This window comes from Dipodomys merriami, unplaced genomic scaffold (genome assembly GCF_024711535.1).
Source record: "Dipodomys merriami isolate MVZ:Mamm:240054 unplaced genomic scaffold, mDipMer1.0.p SCAF_14, whole genome shotgun sequence".
NCBI classification, from domain to species: Eukaryota; Metazoa; Chordata; class Mammalia; order Rodentia; family Heteromyidae; genus Dipodomys; species Dipodomys merriami.
In genome coordinates, this window is record NW_027202715.1 from 1362898 (window position 1) to 1385295 (window position 22398).

General features: G+C 49.6%; 1 protein-coding gene across 1 annotated transcript in view; it reads left to right on the top strand.

Moving 5' to 3' along the window:
• Positions 1 to 16735: 16735 nt before the first annotated feature.
• Cdh23 (cadherin related 23) overlaps positions 16736 to 22398 on the top strand; it is a 355092-nt gene continuing 349429 nt past the window's right edge. The window contains exon 1 of the mRNA XM_070020517.1: positions 16736 to 16920. The gene's annotated coding sequence lies outside the window, so the exon portion shown is untranslated. The remainder of the gene's footprint in view (positions 16921 to 22398) is intronic.

The window sequence follows — 22398 nt, forward strand, 5'->3', positions numbered from 1 at the left end:
AGCAACCTGGATTATGTAGCAAGTCTGAGGCCAGCCTGGCCTACACAGAGAGACCCCCATCTCCTAAAAAGTGAAGCAGAAGAAGAAGAAAAGAGAAGGAAGGAAGGAAAGGAAGGAGGGAGGGAAGGAGGGAAGGAGAAAAAAAAGCACTAACTTGGTTCTTGGATATGGCAGTTATCATTCAAGTTTATGTGAGATCCAGGCCAAGATTCTCTAAATCTTAGGAATAAAATATAATTGTTTAACTGAAAACCAAGGTCACAGGCTAAATAATTTTGCCCTTTTAATTTTAAGAGCCCACTAACAAGAGTTCTCTTACTTTAGCCAAAAAAAAAAAGTAATTACTTTCTTATTTTCATCTTCTATACCTGAGGACAGAAACTTGTCCATTTTTCAGAAGTGATGGGCTTCATGCATGGAGCCAGCTGTACCCGGTAGAGGGTCAGAAGGGGTAAAAATAGAAGTGGAGAGAAGCATAAAAGGATAAGTAGGAAGTTCAAGCTTAAGCAATTGGAACATTTTTAAAGGCTTTAGAGTATAGGGAATATGGAAATGAAGCTCAGATTGCCCTGTCCTAAGTGGGCCAAGCAATATGCCCCTGACTAGACACTGGTCAAAGCTACGCTGAAACTGTAGGAATTATGAATTGTTACATTTATGATTGTTGATCTGCTCTCTAACCACTCCTGGCTACGCTAAGGTGTCAAGACCCAACTAAATGTTTAGGTCAAAATCATGGTCTCTAGAGGTGTGCTGTTAGAGGGCTGGAGATCTGACTAATTCAATTCTCCGAATCTCAGTCTCCCTAACTACAAAATAGGTGTGATCAGGCTTACACTGTAATATTAGAACACTATCAGAACGGGTAAGAAACCAATAGAAACAGGTATTATATATCACCAACAGCATCTCTGTAGGTATTACCAGTATTAGAAAGGCAAAGAAGATGCAGGTCATGTGTCCAAGGTCACTGGTAAGCTAGGCCTTAAACTCTGCCATCTTCAGGCTTAGAACTAGCACCACTGCAGAGGCTGCAGGTCTTAGGGGCTCGGGCCCTAAAGATGTCCCCAAGCTGCTTCTTGATGCCTCCCATGACACGGATGGCCAGAGGCTGCCACATCAAGAGGGAGCCAAGCTGCACAGCCAATCCGAGCCTAGGGGCCTGTTGTTACCTGCAATGGGATGGACTCTTTGGTGAGGGGTGGGGCCAGTAGAACCCAGAGTACAGGTGTGGAGGCAAAAGGAGACCACCTGCCAATGCCAGAAGAGTCTGCCTTTCCCCGTCCATAATCCCCCTCTTCTATCTAGACTTGAAGAAATGTGATCATCAAAGCATGATCGCACACTTTGATAGATAGATAAACAGTAATAAACCATGGAGGTCTGGAATGCAGCTCAGTGACAAGAGCACACGACTAGCATGTATGAGGCCCTGCATTCCATCTGTATCATAGAAAAAAGTAATAAAAACAAATGAACAGGTGGATGAAATGATAACTAAAACAAAAAATGAATGAATAAACAAAAATAGAACCTTCCTGGCTGTTGAGAGCTAGCTTGGCCTGCAGGGTGAGGAGTGCCAATCAAAGCCCTTGTACTTGATCCTTGCCCACTGATGCACAAGGAGTTGCTGGCTCACCTGTGTGACAAATGTATTACTGTGCTGAGTGGCTATTAATGGGGATACTATGTATAGGGTAGGACATATGTTAAATCACTGCACTTTGAATCTTTAATTTTGCTGTAAGCCTAAAACTATTCTAAAATCTCTCTCTTTCTCTCTCTCTCTCTGTCTCTCTCTCTCTCTGTCTCTCTCTCTCTCTCTGTGTTTATACTGGGGCTTGAACTCAGAGCCTCAAGCTCTTGTTTGGCTTTTTTTTTTTTTTTTTGCTTAAAACAGACATTCTACCACTTGAGCCACACCTTCATGTCTAGTTAATTGGAAGTAAGGGTCTCATAACTTTCCTGTCAAGGCTAGTTTTGAACCAGAGTCCTCAGATTTCAACTTCCTGAGTAGCTAGGATTATAGGTGAACCACTGGTCCCGGCTTCATCATTAAAAATGTTTAAAACACAACAATGATGTGACACTTAAAATTTAACAGTAGGTTTTTTGTTATATGGTTATTTTCACACATCTATTGCCCTCCACAAGGTAGGAAGCTTTATGAATACTTTCCATGTTGTTCCTGGACAGCAGAGTGCCCAGCACAGGGCCTGAGACCCAGCAGGCCATGGCAAGTGCCTGTTGGGAGCATAGATAAATAGATGGCAGAGGAACTCAGGGCTCGCTCTGCTTCCCATGGGTGCCATTCTATCCCTTCACCACAGAGCATGGCTGCTGTCTGGCAGGTCCCAGAGTCCCTCACAGCACCAGGGAGCCATAAACCTTTCTCAGTTTCTCTCCCTCCCCACCTGCATTTGCTTAAACCCACAGCAAGTCACTAATCCTCTCCTGATGGCTGTGGCCGCTCCCCCTGCGCAGCTAATTCCACCCTCTGACTTAATCATCATACTTAGCACTTTCAATAAGAGCTTTTCATCTTCCAGCCCAACACAGGCATTAGCTTATTACTGTAATCTGTCGGATCCGAAGGCCAGGATGGCAGGGGAAGGACTGAAGCTTTCCTTAGCCTCTCAGGGGCTCAGTTTCCCTACCTATAAAGTGGGGTGATGTACTTCCCTGATGTGGCTGGTGGAGGGATTAAATCAAATGAAGTCTGCAAAGTTCTAGCCACTTAATAAGCCTTCTGGCATTAGTATCTCCTCCCCAACCCCCCCCCCCCCCCGTTGTATTGTTTAAAGCTTAGGCTTTCCTAGAAGAGCCCAACAGATCTGGATTTGAATTTAGCTTTTTCCACTTAAAATTTCTGAGCATTGGTTTTCAGTCTTTAAGATGGGGAGTAAGGCATGTGGCTCAGAGTTTGCTGACTTGATGTATATGTGCTGTGGCTATTCTGGGAGGAGATGCCATCGAGGGGAAGGAATCAGTTCCTTCTTTGAACCATTGTTCCCTAGCCAGCTGCTCAAGTGAGGAAAAGACAGCCTTAGTGTTTGTGATGACAAACCCAGTGGTAGCCCCTCTGCTCAGCTGTGTGCCCAGTGATTGGATGAGGGAAGCATGGGTGTGGGGGGGACTTTAGGTAGAATGACAGCTTTCTGTCCAGGACTGCACGGTTGATTAAAGCTATATTTTATAGGGGGCTGGGAAGGTGGCTCAGTGGTAGAGCGCTTGCCTTGCATGCCTGAGGCCCTGGGTTCGATTCCTCAGCACCACATAAGCAAAAAAGAAAAAAGCCAGAAGTGGCGCTGTGGCTCAAGTGGTAGAGCGCTAGTCTTGAGCAGTGGGACAGCGCCCAGGCCCAGAGTTCAGGCCCCACGACCAGACCCCCCCCAAAAAGCTATATTTTATAGATGAGTAAACTGAGGCACAGGGCAGTGCACACAGCACACAGCTGTCTGGAGGTTTCCTCTCTTCAATCTGATGGCATCAGGAGAGGATTGCCTTCCAACAGCCACAGGCTTCTGTCTCTGCAGAAGTTACAAGTCTCTTAGACCTAAAGCTCCAGTGATTCTGTCTGCTGTTCCTTCTTCTTGACGATCCTGATATCCCAGTGCACCTGGGTTTAGATACTGCAAACTACAATGTCAGGGAAGCTGTGGACAGCTGCTGTAGTTAAACACAGAAACTCCAGGGAATCTATGCTATCCCATGAAGCCCTGCAGCACCATTGAGGTTGGTCCCACTGCGAAGGTTGGAGAAGGCTCTGGGAGGGAGAGGGCTGGCTGGCCTGGATTAGAAGCCCTGTTCCAGGACCAGGGCCTTCCTCCCCGCCCCCACTTCAGGCTTGAACTCAGAGCCAAGGTGCTAGCACTCTATCACTTGAGGCACAGCTCTACTTCTGGTTGTTGTTTTTGTTTGTTGGTTGGTTGGTTGGTCAGTCATGGAACTTGAACATGGAGCATGGACACTGTCCCTGAGTTCTTCTGCTCAAGGCTAGTGTTTTACCACTTTGAGCCACAGCACCACTTCCATTTTCCAGCTTTTTTGCTAGTTAATTGGAAATAAGAGTCTCTCAGATTTGTCTTCCTAGGCTGGCTTTGAACAGTAAGCCTGGGTTCTCAGCCTCATCAGTAGCAAGGATTGCAGGTATGAGCCACCAGTGTGAGCTACCAGTGTCTGGGCTTATACTGCAGAGGCTGATCTGGGCCTTTCTTAGGGGAAATGTGGGTAAGCCCTGGGAACTGAGCCCTTGCTTTACAACTTGAGGAAGCTAAACCTAGCTTGAGCTAGACATTTCATAAACATATTACACATAAAATCAGCAATCAAATGTCCATTAAAAACTCTTTGGAAAGGCCTCGTGGACCTATTTCACAGAGGCATTAACTGAGGCACAAAAAGATGCATCAATTTGCCCACAAGGTTGTACAGTAAGGAGGTTACATAACTAGAATACAACTCAGGTTTGCCTAACTCCTAACTCTCTACTCCTCTCTCTGTCCCTAATTATAACAATCATACCTGCATTTGGAAAGAGAAGTAAATAATGCCAGAAAGGGGCAGTGATTTCCCCAGGGTCACACAGCCAGCTAGTGGCTAGGAAACTGAACCTAAGAGTCCAGACTCCCCAGTTCCAGAGTAAGTCCATCAGAATACCTGGCCAGTAGGAGGTTCATCATTACTGTTTTTGATAGAAACAGGGCTAGGGAAAGACCTGGTGTGGCTGGGGGCAGGGGTACCAGAGGAGGATAGCAGGTGGTGAAGAAAAGGTGTATGTGGAGACAACTTACTGCACTTTGGGTCCAGGTTTCCATGAGCCATGTCCCTAAGCCTCCCTACACAGCATGGCCCCTAAGGGTGAGGTGCTATGCAGAATTAGGCCTCCAGGTGGCGCCCCTCACTGCAGATCTGAATTCCCCCAAGGAATCAGAGCCTGTGAGAATTGTCGCAAACTGGCTCTGACAAAGGCTGCCTTGATCTGTCCTCAAGAGTTTTCAGGGGGCCCCTAGACAACAGCTCACCCCCTCCCAAGGTTACTTTTTCCTTTTTCCTGGCCTTAGCAGCAAAGGGCTGAGCGGGGGGGGGGGGGCACTCCAGAGGGACTGGGATCATCCAACTAGCTTCCAATCCTTTGACCTTGCCCAGGTTATTCCTTCACTCCTGCTTTCTTCCCTGAAAAGTGGGAGAGGTTTCTTCCCACTTTTCCAGCATAGTGGGAGGGTCAGTGGGACTTTTGTAGAGTGCCAGGCCTATGGCAGCTGCCCAGCAGATAACTCCCGTGGACAGAGGTCATTGGCAATTTCTTCTTCTGTCTTCCCTCCCAATTCCCGTCAATTCTGTCATGTTTACCAGTCCCCACCAGCCTCTTTTTACTCATCCCTGCGTGGACCTGCTACATCAGTGTTTGCATGGAAGACACTGAGCCCCGCTAGATGGGTTTGGATCCCCATCTCCTTGTGCCCTAGTTATGTCACTTGGTCTGTGCTGTAGGTCCTTGTGCTTTCCACCTCCTATGTGAGTTTCCTGGTAGCTGGAGGGGGGCTGTGGGACCCAGTGGCTCTGCCCAGGAAAATGGGCAAACAGGCCAAATACCGGTGGCTCTTACCTGTAATCCTGTCACCTTAGGAGGATGAGATCTGAGGATTGCAGTTTGAGGCCAGCGTGGGCAGGAAAGTCTGTGAGACTCTTTATCTCCAAGTAACCAGCAAAAAGGTGGAAGTGGAGCTGTAGCTCACGTGTAGAGTGGCAGCCTTGAGCTTAGAAAGCTAAGGGACAGTACCAGCACACACACAAAGAAGAAAGAAAGAGAAGGAGGGAGGAATGGAGGGAGGGAGGAAGGAGCAACAGGTGCAACTTTGCATCAAAGCAGTCAGTCAGCTTATGGGTTCCTCAGTGCTTTCCTGCCATGCTCTGGCAACCTGTGTGTGGCCACAGGGACACATGTTGTAGTAGGTGGCTTTGAGAGGGAAGCACTCTGGGTTCCTAAGCTATGCCTGGAGGAAAGCTGGCCTGTATGCACTGCACTCTGGGTGAGCAAGGCATTGGAGCAATGTTGTGTTGTCACAGGCCTCAGGGCTTGTCTGCCCTACAGTACAGCCCCATCTGTCTCTTGTGATCTGCTCTCCCTGGGCCTCAGTGACCTCTTCAGTGAGATGGGGACAGAAATAACAACATCGCTGCCCACGGCATTGTTATTGAGGGGACCACAATGATAGATGTACTCCTTTAATTTTTTGCACTACTGGAGTTTAAACTCAACCTCTCACTTTCTAGGCAGGGTGCTCTACCTCTTTTTTCCTCCATTGTTTTTCAGATAGGCTCTTGGGGCTGGCCTCAGACCTAGATCTTCCTTCTTAGGAAGGAAGGAAGGCATAGCCCATGTCCAGTTTAGTGACTTTTTTTTTTTTTTTTTTTTTTTTGTGGATGCTGGCCTTGAATCGCAATCCCCCATCACCACCTTTTAGGTAGCTGGAGTTACAGATGTGAGTCACTTTTCCCTTGTAGATGTAACCATATTATAAACATCTTAGATCGTATTATTCTCTGTGAACATATACTCAAATATGAGATGAACTTAGCCCTTAGGGCAGGAGGGATCCTGAAGCCTTGAAGGTCCCTCATGTTTAGATGAAGACATTGAAGCTCAAGCTAGGACCTCCTTGGGGTCCTCAAAGCAGTGAATGGCAGAGCCAGGCTGAGCCCTGAACATCTGAGCCTGGTTTGGGGCCCCTGATGACCCTCTAAAAGCTTGTTGCCTGATGGAAAACAATATAGATACACTATGAAAAGGTTACCATGTTATACATAGATATAGGGTGTCATCTAGCTAGTGAGGGAGGACTGGTAATCAGAGGAGGCCAGGGACCTGGGGTCTGGTAGGTGGGCCAGGAAGGCTTCCTAGAGGTGGTAGCACTTGAAGAATGTGTTTCAGGGCCAAAGTGTTGGCTCATACCCGAAATTCTAGCTACTCAGGAGGCAGAGCTGAGATGATCAAAAAATCAAAAGTGGAGCTGTAGCTCAAATGGTAGAGTACCAGCCTTGAGCAGAAAAAGCTAAGGAACAGCATCCAGGCCCTGAGTTCAAGCCCAAGTACCACCCTCCCCCCCACCATCCTCAAACACACAGACACAAACACACAGACATACACACGTGCGCGTGCGTGCACACACACACACACACACACACACGCACGCACACAAAGACATACAAATAGAGGCTGGGACAGGATTGAAAAAGGAAGGCTTTGCTCATTCAGAGTTCTAGCCTGAAGAGGCCTTGCATCTGGCAGGAAGTAGCTTGTAGACCCTACCCTGTTCTGGGCATCTTGGGACCAAAATAAGAGCAGTTTGTTTTCTGGGATGTGTTAACTGCCATAGAGTCTAGAGATAAGAGGCTGCAAAGATGGCCTTGTTTTTAATGGATGTTGGGGTTTTTTGATGCACAGTCAATGAAGCCAGGGTGGTAGCTCAGAGCTTGTATTGAACAGGTCTTGCTCACTGCCCAGATCCAGACTGTACACACATCGTGGACACCACAGCCTGCAGCCTGGCCAGCTCTGCGCTTGCACCCAGTACAGTCACCCCATGGCAATGTTTGGGAGGGCCTGGCAGTCGAATGAACTGTCTCTTCAGAACACATACCAGGAAACACAAAGAAGGAGGCCCTCTGTGTGCCAATGGGGGTGGAGCCACAGGACTGATCTTAGTAGAAAAAAACAAAAGAACAAGTTATAGAACAATATGTGCAGCATGCCTCTATTTATAAACAACAGTTCTTTAAAATTTTAGCACATACACACATGCACACCACTTCATTATTCTATCTCCCCTCTACTGGCTGCCTAGTGACACATACAATTTCCATCCCTCGGGTGAGCCTAGAGATGGAGCCTGTCCCTGATTTATTAATGTTTACCCCAGATTCACATTTTCCCTACATCTTGGGCAATTCAAGGACCTACAAGCCTTCAAGCTCATATGCCCCTTCCTGACTCATATGTAATTGTAATGCAGATTTTAATTCTCTCTTTCTCTTTTTGGCATTAGCTTTATTGGTTTACACAACCAGGATCATTTGTATTTACCCGTATTTCTCTTTTTCTATTGCTCTTGTTTTCTTCCTATCCAAGATTCCATCTGGGACCACTTTCCTTCTGCCTGAAGCCTAACCTTCATATTTACTGTTCATATCTGAGCTATTCATATGGTTCAAAAGTCAAAAGTACAGAAGTTGCTGTCATAGATGTCTTTCTTTCTCTTCCAGCCCTGTTCCCTTCCAAAAACTGGATATCTCTGTATGTACATAGAATGTTCCTTGAAATGGAACACAGCAAGTCGAGAACAGTGGTTTTTCTGTGTGACCTGCAGTGTTTGCAAGGGTAATGTGTTCCTGTCCCCTGAGTTTAAAGAAACAGGATCTGGGCCCTGGCCAGCTGCCTGGAGACCTGGTCTTTACTGCCCCATAGGCTCTGTGTCCACAGTGCATACGGCCAGTCATGTCTGTATTGATTCTTGGCTGTAGCCCTGTGGGTCAGGCGGGATGAGGTTCCCAGCCCCCAAGATGGCTAATGATCACCGCTCCCATCTTTACCAGAACTTACCTTGTGCTGCCAGATACCACTTCTTACTCATCAATTCATCCGGTGCTCATATCTGCTGCACTTACACTGTCACGGTGTGTGTGTATGTGTGTGTGTGTGTGTGTGTGTATACGTGTGTGCGTGTGCACACTGGTACTGTGTCTTGAACTCAGGTCCAAGGCACACTGTCCCTTAGCTTTTTTGCTCATGGCTGGTACTCTACCTCTTGAGCCCCAGCTCCACTTCTGGCTTTTTTTTTTAATGGTTAATTGGAGATAAGTATGTGATAGATTTCCTTCTGGGCTGACTTCAGACCTCAGCTCTTAGCCTCAGATCTTCAAACCTCAGATCTTAGCCTCTTAGATGTGATTACAGGTATGAGCCACCAGTATCCTGCACAATGTTATCCTTTTACAGGTGAGAAGACTAAGCACAGAGAAGTTAGGTTTCTGGCCAAAGAAGCAGAGCCAGGATTCAAATCCAGTCCAGCGTCCTCCTCCAGATAAGGAAATGGAGGCTGTAGAGGTTAGGCTGAGTCAGAGGACCAGAGCAAGAGCTCACTTTTGTGGCTTTTGCATCAAATTCCACAGTGGTTTTCCTCTTCACTGACAGACCTGCAGCTCTCATGTCAAGTCCTCTCCCAGGCTCCTGCACAGGACCACCATGGGGCAGGGTGAGTCTCACTACCTGGGTTCACTTTAATTCAGACTCTGCCTTTCATGAGCTTTGTGACCTTGGGCAAGCTGCTTCCAGTTTCCTCAGTTTCCTCATCTGTCTGTGTGGATAATCAGTGTCTTTCCCAAATGAGAATTTTAAAAAGTAGCTAGGTGCCAGAGGCTTACAACTGTAATCCTAGCTACTCAGGAGGTTGAAATCTGAGGATCACAGTTTGAAGCCAGCCTAGGCAGGAAAGTCCTTATCTCTAATTAACCACCAGAAAACTGGAAATGGTACAGAGGCTTAAAGTGGTAGAGCACTAACCTTGAGCAACAAAAGCTCAGGGACACTGTCCAGGCTTTGAGTTCAAACCCCACGACCACTACCAACAACAACAACAACAAAACTCCAAAACTTTTTTTTTTTTTCATTTTGGTGGACTCATGGCCTTGAACTTACTTAGCTGGCACTCCATCACTTGAGTCATGCTTTCAGCTTTGCCTTTTTTGCTGGTTCATTAGAGATGGAGTCTTATGTTTTTTCTGCTTGCTAGCTTTGAATGACAGACAATACTCTGGCTCTCAGCATCCTGAGTAGCAAGGATTATAGGTGTGAGCCACCAATCCCTGGCTTCAAATGAGTATTAAATGAGATAATTGATGCCCAGTGCCTGGCACAAAATCTGCTTCCATGAGAACCTAACATTATTTGCTATATGACTTGGTACAGAACCCATCTCGCTCTGAGCTTCAAGTTATCCATCTGTGAATATATCATGAGATTTGGTCTTTGTGATCTTGAGCAATGAATGTCTTTCAATTCTGATGCCTTTGTCATAGTCAGAGGATCCGAGACCTTTTTCATCTGTCCTTGTCCATCCAAAGCCCAGCCTTGCCTGTTCACATGGAGGCCACCACAGACACGCATTTGCAGAGCAGGGACTTGTTTCTGTGGGTGAGTCAGGCCTGTGCATATGGCATTGAAGCCTCTCCCAGCAGACATGCTGGGTGGTGCAGAGAGGAGTTGCCAACTGAGGAAGGGGATAGGAATAAAGGCACCTGCTGTCCCTGAGAGAAGTGGGGGCCCTGGGTGTGGAACCCCTTGCAGAGACAGCATGGTGGGCTCCCAGCCCCACTTCCTCAAAGTGCCCAGGGCACTCTGTGCCAATCCTTACCACCAAGCGCCATTCTGCACCAATGCATAATTCATGCCCTTGTGTGCCAATCTGTGCCAGCTTTAATTAGCTTTGAACTTTTTGTCATTCATTTTGCTATGAACACCTTATAAATAAATGATAGGCCCGGGGAGCAGGGAGTGGGGCAGGGATGTGCAGGAAAGAGTCCAACTGTCGTGGCCACCTGGGGGACAGGGGAGCCTTTAGGTCTGGGCCCAGGGAACCCCATGACCCTGCTGGCTTCCTGGTGGCCTCTGCCCTTGCAGCAGGATGGCCCCAGCCCCTCCCATCAGCCTCCCAGCCCAGCTCTTTCACAAGTAGCATGGAGCTGCCACAGCTGTGCCAAGGCTCCCAGGGCCCACAAGCAGGCTCAGGAATGCACGTGCTTGCTTTATGGTGTAGGGCTGCCCCAGGAGAGGGCGCAGGCTGGGCCCTGGGCCTACAGGAAACAGCAAACAGCTTTTTGCCAGCAGTGGGGTGGGAGGAAACAGAGCAGGGACCAGTGCCTCTTGGTGAGGCAGGAAAGGAAAGCCGTGACAGAGGACACCCAGAGGAGAGGTGTTTATGTGCATTAAAAATAATAGCCAGTCCTCACGGGGGAAGAGAGACTTGCTTGTGAGTGTTATTTTGTTTTTACAGTTTGTAAAACACTTTAATGTGTTTTTCTCCTTCTACCTGAATGGTAGTCTTGGGAGGTATTCAGAAGAGCTGGGGGCTCTTGTGCCCACTGATGTTTGGGGAAACTGAGGCTTGAGCTAGTTGGCTAAGGCCCAGGTCCACAACATCTTAGTCTAGTGAGCTTTGTGCTGTAGCCCTTTGTGTCTTCTGGTTGCCCAGGGGTGCAGCAGGGGCAGACAGAGGTTTTAATTCCACAGTGAGTCCTATTTAATACCAGGCACAAAGCTGGGTGCTGGTGGCTCACGCCTGTAATCCTAGCTATTCAGGAGGCTGAGATCTGAGGATCGCGGTTCAAAGCCAGCCCGGGCAGGAAAGTCCATGAGGCTCTTTAACTCCAATAAACCACTAGAAAACTGGAAGTGGCGCTGTGGCTCAAGAGGTAGAGCGCTCACCTTGAGCTGAAGAACGCAGGGACAGCGCCCAAGCCCAGAGTTCAAGTCCCACGACCAACAAAAAAAAAATACCAGGCACATCAATAGAAGATGGTTTGTTTGGGGTTTGAGGAGGGCTTGGTTGTGGGGCTTGAACTCAGGGCCTAAGCATTGTCTCTGAGCTCTTTTGCTTAAGGCTAGTGCTCTACCACTTTCAGCTACAGTGTCACTTCTGGTTTTCTGGTGGTTAATTGGAGATAAGAGACAGAGTGTCTTTCTTGCCCTGGCTGGCTTTGAACTGTGATACTCAGATTTCAGCCTCCAGAGTAGGGTTATGGTGTGAGCCACCAATGCCTGGGTAGAATGTGTTTAAAATAAGATTTGGACTTCTTCCTTCTTGCCCCTGTTTCTTCTTTCCCTCTTCCTTCTCTCACTTCTTTCTTTATCCATTGAGAGAACCAGCAAGCTAAATGAACAAAATGACCTAACTTTCTTACTAGGCCCCAACTCCTAAAGTTTCCACCACCTCCCAGTATTGTCATCCACTGGGGACCAAGCCTTCAACACAGAAACCTTGGGAAGCTAGAGGGGAGGATATTTGTGATATAAGACGTAGCTCTGGCCTAGGGGTGCCTGGCCCTCACTGTACACCATAGAGCACTTTCCCAGGCAGAGGGCTCAGCATAAAGCTAGGTCCTGTATTGGCAGCGTTTTTGTCCATTACAGAACTGGAAACCAAACCTACAGAGGTTCACATAAGGTGGCAGGAAGAGCCTCTGTATCATAGAGGTCCACCTCCCTGGGTGCCCCCACAAGCTTGGGGGAGGAACAGGAGCTTTGTAAAGGAAAAGAAGATGAAAACTTAAGGAACTGTTTATAGAAGAATCCTGAAAAGGTTAAGTGGAAATCTCCCCTTGGAAGAGTTTCAGGAAGTAATCTCCCAGGGATGAGAATGCTGGAACGTCTAAAGCGCATAGGACAGAGGACAAATTCTTTTTCCAAACTCAGTCTCTTGCAAGTGTCCCCTTCTTGTACCTGGCAGCTTCATGCTGAGAACAAGACTGCTATCTACCTTTCAGATCATATCGACAATCCCTAAGGCTCTCACAGGGAGTCCATATCCCTAGGTCTTTGCATGTGCTGGTCTTACCACCTGAATGTCTTCTACTTTTGCTGCCTGTACAACTTCTGCTTATCCCAACAAACTTAGTTTAAAAGACCTCTGACCACACAGCCTTTCTGGACTCAGCTTCTGTGGTTTTTGTTTCTTGTTTTGGTTGTGGGTTATTTTTTGTTTGCTTGCTTTTGTTTTGAGATAGAGTAATTTTGTAGCTGGCCTCAAATTTGTGATCATCCTGCCTCTGCTGCCTGAGTGCAGAGATTACAGGAGTATACTACCATGCTCAGCTGGACTCAACTTCTTTTTTTTGTATATTTTTTTATTGTAAAGATACTGTACAGAGAGGTTATAGTTACATGAGTAAGGTATATGAGTACATTTCCTGTCTAGCATTGTTACCTCCTCCTTTGTTTTTCCCCTACCATCCCTTCCCTCCCTACCTCCCCTACTCCTCCCTCCTCCCCCATCCTGAAGTTGTAAAGTTCATTTTCAACATAATGTCTAGCAAATCTCATTGTTACAATATGTCAACCTGTATCCTTATTTAAGCATTTTGTTTTTTCCCTTTCCCTCCCCAAATTAGAAAACTGTATAAACAAGATGCAGGGAATCAAATACAGTGAAAACAGGGGTTATACCAAGGGGAAAAAACCATACAAAAGAAACAAAAAAATCACATAGTACATTATAAATACATTAAAACCAACAGCAAGAAAGATAAAACTGTAGTGTCCCTATCTTGGGGTTCATTTCGCTTAGCATCATCTTATATGGTCATATATACATAGCTTTTGACCTTTTCTGCTTGTTGGACTCAACTTCTTGAAAGTTATCTCTCACATTTGGTCTACCGCTCTCCTTTGCTACACTTCCCTGCTGGATTATAATTGATTTGTCTATCAGGTCTCTCCAAAACTGGGAGAACTTCAAAGCTGTCTCCAGTCCTCAGATCCATCCTCTACATGACCTGCAAACCATGATTTCCAATCTCCCAGATGGGCAGGCTTCTGATGGGGACAGCCTGGTAGAGATGAGTATGACTGGGACGGGGTGGGGGTGGGGGCAGAAGCTGGAGTGTCTCTTCTTCATACTTCACCATCCCATAGGGTGGGGCGGGGGGGGGGTGGTTTTGGAGGAAGCTGGAGTGTCCCCTTGTCAGGTCTTTGTCAGTCCCACGAAAGACAGTCGGGGTCCGAGGAGAGGTAAGTTTGGCCGCTTGTCCATTCCTCAGCCTCCCTTAGCCCAGGAGACAATCAGACGCAGCGGGGAATCAAGTCAAGCAGGAAAACTCGTTTATTAACACAAGCCTTTTTAAAGCAAGCCCTTTTTAAAGCAAAAAAGAGCAGGGTGGCATGGCAGGGGAGGAAAAGGAACCAATCACTGTAAAGGTCACACCCTATCATGCACCTAAGCTTCCAAGGGCTGGTCATGCACCAAACGTAAAGCAAATCGGGCTCTGCCCACTCAACTCCCTCTCAGCGCCATCTTTGCTGCCTATGTGCTCCACATCTCCTCTTCATACTTCACCATCCTGTAGCAGCTGCACCTCCTGTGACTGCAGCCAGGCCCACCAAGGTCTCCTCTCGGACACCATGGCCTTGCTGGTCTAGGCTCTCTCCCCTCACCTCTCTCAGCTGGGTTGAAAGCACTTCCTCCTGTAGGGCTGGGATGTAGCTCAGTGGCAAAGCGCTTGCCTAGCAAGTGCAACGTCCTGGGTTCGATCCCCAGTACCAAAAAAGAAAAGACCCAAAAAAAAATACAGTTAAAAAAAAACCAAACAAAAAAAAGAAAGCACTTCCTCCTGTCACTGAGCTCTGGGCTACCCCTTCTCTACCTTCCATTCTGGGCTCTTCCATCCCCAGGGACCAATGATTCTTTTCAGTTTTCTGTTATAGATTCAGAGTGGTTCTGTCAGCTAAATGGCTTTGACAGACACCCCCATCCTAGTGCAGTACTGGACACAGGGTGGGCACTTTCCAACTGCTCAGGGAATAAAAGTGCCTGCAACAGAGTCCCTAGGAACAGAAGCATGATGTCCACCTCTGGGAGATGATCGCCTCCTGAGCTCAGGGCTCCTTTGCTTGTCTCTAAAATGGTCACACACTGATGAGTCACAGTTTAAAGGCAATGGTAGCCTCAAAGAAAGAAGGTTTAAGGGTTAGAGAAACAGAGAACTAAGTCTTCCAACACGTTCATTTCATAAATGAGGAACAACAGGTCAACTTCACTGCCTCTAGCTGATCTAGAACTCAGAGCCTAAATCTCCATCTCCCTGGTTCCAGAGCCCTCTCTAAACCTTCGATGATCTGTGATACAGGAGACTTGCTCCACCTGCTTACCCCATTTCTTATCCATCTCCACTCTGTCACTGCAGAGTGCTCTCAGACTCACCTTGTCCCCAGTGGAGATGAGTGCTCTCTGCAGAGTGGGGTCCTCCTGAGAGCCCCATCTCAGGAAACAGACCCCATCCAGCTGCTCCCACAAGCGGAAAGGCTTGAGGGAGGTCTGAGGTGAGATGGAAGCTGTCTATCTCACCCTACCACCAGGGTGAATGTCTCCCTTGAATGCCCCCCACCCAACCATTCCTCTGTCCCTAGTTTCCCAGAGAATGTACAACTGCAATAGTTTAAAAAAATGTGAGCTCCCCAGGGCAGGAGTGGTAGGTCCAATTCACCGACACGCTGGAGGTGTCTTTAGAGGTGCTCCCTGAGGCACAGGACAATACTCCTTATTCAGTGAACTGGCCCGTTAATAGCAAATTGCAAATGTGGATGGATGGATGGATGATAAAGGACTGCAGCTCTGGAGACAAAGAGATTTGGCTTCAGTTCCTTCCACCTGGGCAGTTGCTAACCTCTCATACCTGTTCTCTCATTGTAACACTGAGGCAAGCACAGGACCTAGCAGCAAGACTGTGTTGATGACTTAAGGCTCAGGAAATCTCAGCCCAGAGCTTGATTCCAGGCAGCTACAGTAATATGCTGACCAGCGGTGACAGCTCCAGAAATCCCATTACATGAGAAAGTAGTTGAGAGAGGGGGAGGGAGGCAGAATCAGAATGAAGATAAAGGTGGGCAGGAACCCAGGCTGTCAATCAGGCATTACTAAAATGAGACCTTTCCTAAATCCAGCTGTCTCAAAAAGCCCGAAAGCCTCCACCCTATAGTAGCGCAAAATAAATTAATAAAATAAAATAAAATTAAAATCTGGAGACAGACCATCGCTCAGGACCAGGGTGCCTAAGCGATCTTATGAGACGAGCCCCCTATTTCCAAGCTTTGGGATGTTCAGAAATAAAGTGTTGTAGGAGTCGCAGGTGGAAGCCCCGGGGTGGGGTTGGCAAAGGAAGCAGGTTGGAGCCAAGCGTCGGCTAAGCAGCCCGAGGACTTGGGGGACCGCTCAGAGACTCGGGGAGCAGAGAGAGGGCGCTTAAAGCCAACAGATGGCGCGGGCTCACCTCGGCCGAGCGCCCGCCCGCCGGCTGGCTCGCTCGCTGGGCTTCCCAGGAGCGTCTTCGCGTTCGTGGGCTGGTGGGGACCAGCGGGAAGCCGCCAGGGCTCCACCGCTCCGCAGGCCCCCTTGGCGGGACCGCGGCCCGCCATCCCGGCGGCGGCTCGCATCCGGGGCCTCTTCCTCCCGGCCCCTTTGGAGGATTCGTCGAGTTACCACAGCAGCCGGTGCCATGACATCGGCGGAGGGCAGCTTCGCCAGCACTGAAATATTCATGCCCCGAGCGCTCAGCTGGGCGCCGCGCTGCTCCCGGGGGGCCGGGCGGGGCCGGGCGGGGTTCCGGGGTCCCGGGAGCGTCCCCGGGCGGGGGAAGGGGGAGACCCGCGTGCAGGCGGCGGAGGTGCGGGCGGTGCGGGCGGACGCGTGGTGCGGGAGCACGGGCGGGCGCGTCAGGGGGCGGGGTCTGGGGCGGGGGCCGAGCGGGGCGGGGGAAGTGAGGGAAAGTTGATCGCGGACTTGAGCCGCAGCGGCTGCTCGGAGAAGAGAGGGGCGCGATGCGCGGCCCCAGGACGCGTCCGACGGCGACCGGGCGCTGAGCCGAGCGGGGCGGCGCGGCCCCGGCATGGAGCGCGCGAGGACCGGGGCTTGGGACGCCTGGGGTGCAGCTCGTCCGAGTCCGGGGCGCGCCTGAAGTTGCCACCGGCGAGCAGCAAACGGCGAGCGGCCGGCTCGAGGGGACGCCGGAACGGTCGCCGAGCGGCGGATGAGCCTTCGCGCCTGCGGGGAGACGCAGAGGGGGCCTGGACCCGAGCAAGGTGGCCCTCGGGGGCCGATCCGGAGGAGAGCAGAGGCCGCGGCGCGGCGCGGCGCCCCTCCGCACCCTCACACGGTACCCAGAGCCGCGCGCCCCGTCCTTCCCTCGCCTCCCCGCTTCCCTCGCCTCCCCCGCGCCCTTCGCCCGCCTGGCGGCGGCAAAGTTGAAGCCGCGAGGTGGAGATGCAGCCGCGGAGACACTAGTTCCCGGCTCGGCCGTCGGCAGTTCTGGGCTCCTGGCGTCTTCTGCCATCCCGCGCTCCTCTCTCCGGCCCCGCGCCTGGATCTCCAGCCCGCGGCCGGACGTGCGGCAACTTTGATTCGCGGGAACTCCGGTTCCCCGCGCGTTGGCCTTGCGAGGACACGTCTCCACTCCCCAGCCCTGTTCCCGGCACCCCGAACGTGGGTTGAGGGGCTTTGCTCTCGGAGCCGAGAGAAGTTCCGGGTCTTGGGTGGGAACAATCTCGGGGGAAGGGGATAGAGAGAGCATTATGATACAACCTGCTCTCATCGGAGCTCTGGGTCCCCATTTGGTGATGGGGTGTGGCGCACCTACACCCCAGGTGGGACAGCGTGCTGGGGGGGGCATAAAGGCACATAGAGCTCCCCTCCCCGCATCACCTTCCTACGCTCCCCGAGACCCTAGAGGACACCTGCGACCTCCCCAGCCAGGCCGGCTCCGCCGTGAGTGAGAAGACGCGCCCCCTCCGGACGCTCTGACGCTCGCGCTGCTGGCGCTTGGCTTCTTGATCCAGGGCTGCCGGGCGCGCGATGCTGGCATTCCCCAGGGCTGACCACAGAGCCAGTGCCGCGATGCTGGCCGTCCCAGGGGCTGGCCACGGAATGCTGCCCCTCTTCTTGCGCGCTGGCCAGTTAGCTCGTTCATGCAGATCTCGCGCGTTCCGGGGAGGTGGCAGGCCAGCCAGCGGACACTCATTGCCTTCTTTCCCAGAGACTTGGCACTTTGGAGCCGGTTCCTTCTTTGTAGGGCCAGTGGAGATCCAATGCCTTCCCAAAGGCTGTTACCCCCACTGCCAGCCCCCACCCCAGCCTTGGCCTCTGTCAGGCCCATAGGGAGAAATTTAACCTTTCTTGGGTAGTCGCACACCAACCAGCACGTTGGCTCTGGGATAATACAGAAAGCAGAGCTGCCTCATCTGTGTACTTTGCCCCTCCCAACAGAGCAGCTAGGACCCTAGCCTTCAGCCCCTTAGCAAGTGACCCCACCACCAAGAGGATTTTGAAATAACCTGGAGAGAGATAGGATTGTGCCTGCGGCATGGAGTTATACCCTCATGGAGGGAAGAGGTGGGGGAAGGCTTGAACAGCATGGTTGGGGCCAGGTGCTAGGTGGTGATGAGTCAGCCTGTGGAGGGGAGAGCGGGCTGGAATTAATGCTTGGTTCCTGGTGCAGGGGTAGGCGCACTGCAGTCAGCACCTAGAGGGGTGTGTTTGTGGGGACCAGATGTCACTCTGCCTCCCAGGAGGGGCTGGGAAGGGGCACCTTGGCTGGGGGGGGGCGGTATCAATCTTGTGTGGTTTTTTCCAGGGTGGAGTCTGCATGGCAGAGCCAGAGAACAGAGGGCTGGAAGGCACTACAGAATCCATGGTGTGAACTGGGCACAGTGACGGTGGGAGGCCCTAAACTAGTGGCTGGGCTACAGCCGGGAGCACATGTCTGTCTCAGCCTTCCTGAGCTTCACACAGCTGATTATGGAGCAGCTCCATTGAAAGCTATGGTGGCAGATGGTCCTAGTTGTCTCCCAAATTGCTCCTCTACCTCCATGCTACCTTACCTGTCACTTCACCATTTGAGGTTCATTTCTTTGAGCTTAGTATCTTAAAGGACACCTTTTTGAAGTGCTGATTTCAGATTTGTTCTGGGTGGTGAAGACTTTGCTGCTCAGAGGGTGACCTGGCCAATACCCTCAGGAGCCGGGAGTCTTTTAGAAATGTAGACTCCCCCTCTCCCCCGCCTCAGACCCCATCTGATGGATCTGAATCCACTAATATCCTTGAATGGTTCCTGTGCTCAATGAAGTTTGTGTGGCCAGGCACAGAACCTTCCCTCACCCCTTGCTTCAGCACTGACCAGGGCAAGGATGGTAAGCAGTGAAACTGTCTCTGGACCCTTGTGCTGCAGTTCCATGGGCCAGGGGCTGTGGATCCATTCATGGAAGCCACAAAGGTGATTGTGTTTCACGGTCTTTAAACAAATTCAGTGATAGCTCAGCTTTCAGAGGGATTAATGCATTGCTCTGTGTGCATACCGGCCAGGAGGAGGTGGGTAGAAAGCAATGGGTTTCCAGGAGTGAGATGTGCTCGCTCGGCCTCCAGGATGCCTGAGTTTGGGTGGCTATTGTCCTTCAAGTGGAAGGCATTGGACAACTGTCCTCTACCTCACCCAGCCTCGGAGATGGACTAGCCTACTGGAAACCACTCTTAAAAGCTACAGGAATTGTGCAGAGGGAGCCGATGCGGGAAGGATACTAAAGAGCATCCATCCACACCCCAGCCTTCACTGAACATCCCACTTATACTGTTCTGGGGTCCTGGGAGGCCCCTTGGCACCAAGCTGTGAGGGTAGTAGGTCACCCTCATCCCTTTGTCTCTGGAAAACAGTGGTGATCACTAGGCTATCAAGGCTAACCTGAGGTTGGGATCCGAGGCCTGGTGTATTGATGGTATAAGGTGAAAGGCCATCTCATGTCACACATACCCCAGTCCTGCTGAAAACACAGTCTAGCTGCTAAGGGCTAGGACAATATGTGTTGGCATGGTTGTAGCCTTACAATGCAGGACACTAAGGTAAAGTGCTCTTTCATTGATTTGGAAATCAGTGAGTTCAAATGTGTCTAGATTAATAAAGGCTTCCAGTTTTCTTGAATCCTCAGGTTTAATTCAGTATTCTAATGTGTAAAGATGATTTTTAAAAATTAATTGCCATGGAACTACTTGGTTTATTATTCAATCATAGTTGCTTAAAAATAATTTTACTTTATTTTGGGTCTTGATTTGGCCTCCTCTTAGCACTGGGACATCCCTGCTCATGCATTAGGGAGCAAGGTCTCTCCCAGACTGGATCCTTCTGACTCAGTTATTTCAGAATGGGGGTATTTTACCTCCAGGAGAAGAGACATACAGGTGGGATTGAGGCTCCTGTATTCCCAAAGTATCTGTACTTCTGTGAATGGGAGGGGTGGGAGGTGAGCACTGATGCTGAAGCTCTGGGAGCCTGCCTGACTCTGGGGCTGGCAGGAGGAGTGGGGTGAGGGAAGAGCTCTAAACTGCATGGGCCTCAGCCAGGTGACTGTCCTTTAGTCTCAGCATGAAGTGGCCATTGATACACCAAGCATCTGGTATGCCTATAACCAGTTACTTGTATCTTGCTGGGCTCTGGGCACAATGTCTTGGAATCCAGATCTTAAACTCACATGCTTCCAGGAGCCAGGATGTAGACAAAAGCGTAAAGCAGAGCCACATATGAAATACTTGGGGCTGTGCAGAATTGAAGAGTACAGAACCTCTAGGAAAGAGGCAACTACTGTTGGCAAAAGCTATCTGTGCCATTGATGCCTGAGTAATTGTTACCCTGGGTATCATGACTGGGCTGTGAGAGGTGGTTCTGGGTGCTGGAAATATCTCTAAGTTGATCTAGATGTTTACTACAGTGCCAAAATGATCATTTTTGCAAAGGAGCCAGTTCAGAAAACATTTATGGGCCGTATTTATTTGGATTCAATATGAAAATAGCTTTGTGGAGTCCCATTGGGCGGAAAATGCATATTCTTACCAACCTCATTGTCTGGGAGAAACTGGCATATTTAAGAAGTAGCCACTGGAGCTGGTTTCTAGTCTTTCACTATGGAATTTGATCTGGCCATGCTGGGCAGGGTGGGGGTGGGGTGGGGGGAGATAGGGGTGGGGGTTGAGGTAGGGAGAGGCATTATCCTCCCCTATCTTTGGTTAGTCTCTGTACACCAGATTGGGTCTCTGTTGTTGGGCCCAGTCTTGCTCAGATAGTGGAAGGCTGCCCAGCTTAGCATATGGCTTAGGGAGCAGGAACATAAATGCCAGTCTTCAGCCTCAGGCTGTGGGCTGTGTTGCTGATGGGGACAGCAGCTCACATCTTACATTAGTAATTTTTTTTAATATATATAGTCTAAAATCCCCAATGTGAGGGTAAGCTATTACCATGATCACAACTCATTCCTTCCCTGGTGTGTGTGTATGTGTGTGTGTGTGTGTGTGTGTGTGTGTGTGAGAGAGAGAGAGAGAGAGAGAGAGAGAGAGAGAGAGAGAGAAAGTATGTGTGTATGTATGTATAATACATGTATATACACTTGGAACTGGTGTGTGAACTCAAAGTGTCACACTTGTTAAGCAGATACTCTACTACTTGAGCCATGCCTCTGGGACTCCATGGTTTTTTGTGTGCTAGTATGGAACAGGTAGGCTTGAACTCAGGGCTGGGGCACTGTCCCTTAGCTCTCTGCTCAAAGCTAATGCTCTACCATTTTAGCCCAGTTCTACTTTGGCTTCTTGATGGTTAATTGGAGATAAGAGTCTCTGAGAGGGGCTGGGAAGTTGGCTCAGTGGTAGAGCACTTGCCTTGCATGCCTGAGGCCCTGGGTTCGATTCCTCAGCACCACATAAGCAAAAAGAAAAAAGCCGGAAGTGGCGCTGTGACTCAAGTAGTAGGGCACTAGCCTTCAGCTGAAGAGCTGAGGGAGAGTGCTCAGGCCCAGAGTTCAGGCTCCACAACCGGACCAAAAAAAACAAAAACAAAAAAAACAAAAAACAAAAAAAAAGAGTCTCTGAGACTTTCCTGCCTGGACTGGCTTTGAACCAGTATTCTCAAGTCTCAGTCTCCTAAGTAGCTAGGATTACAGGTATGAGCCACCGGTGTGGCTTATATGCTCGATTTTTGCAAGGCAACTTGGAGGCTGATAGAATTGGGATTAAACACCAGTTCTTGCATTCATGAGTGTTGAAGCCTAGGTAGGATCAGGTATGTAGCCTTGCCTGGGCCTTAGCTTTCCCATATGCACAATGGGAATAATTTTCAGTTATCTCATGTTTGCCCTGGGCATTAAAATTCACTTTCTGTAGAAACCGTGGCATACAGTGTACATGCAAAGGTTAGGAACTTTTTATTAGTCCTTTTGCAAAAGTTAATGTCTGAGACACATTCTGTGTCTCAGAAAGAGGTGATTCCTACCCTGATTTTTAGAGCTCAGTGATCTGTAAGTTCATAAACTGAACTCAGCTTAAAAGTGTGGGGAGAGGTGTGTATTTGGGGGGGTTACAGTGAGTAATTTGGAATCACTAACAACATTGAAAACCCAGCAGTTTCACACTAAAATCCAGACATTTCTGATAGAGCAGGCTCTCTGGGACCTGTATTTTCTGGCTGATGGCTGGATTTTAGTTACACCTGATCCTTCTCTTTCATTGGATACTCTTTAATTGAGGACTACATATATACAGTAAGGGCCATGGTGTGGGCTGATTTCCCACCTGCTGACCCAGCTTGTGGGCTCTTGCTCCTCCC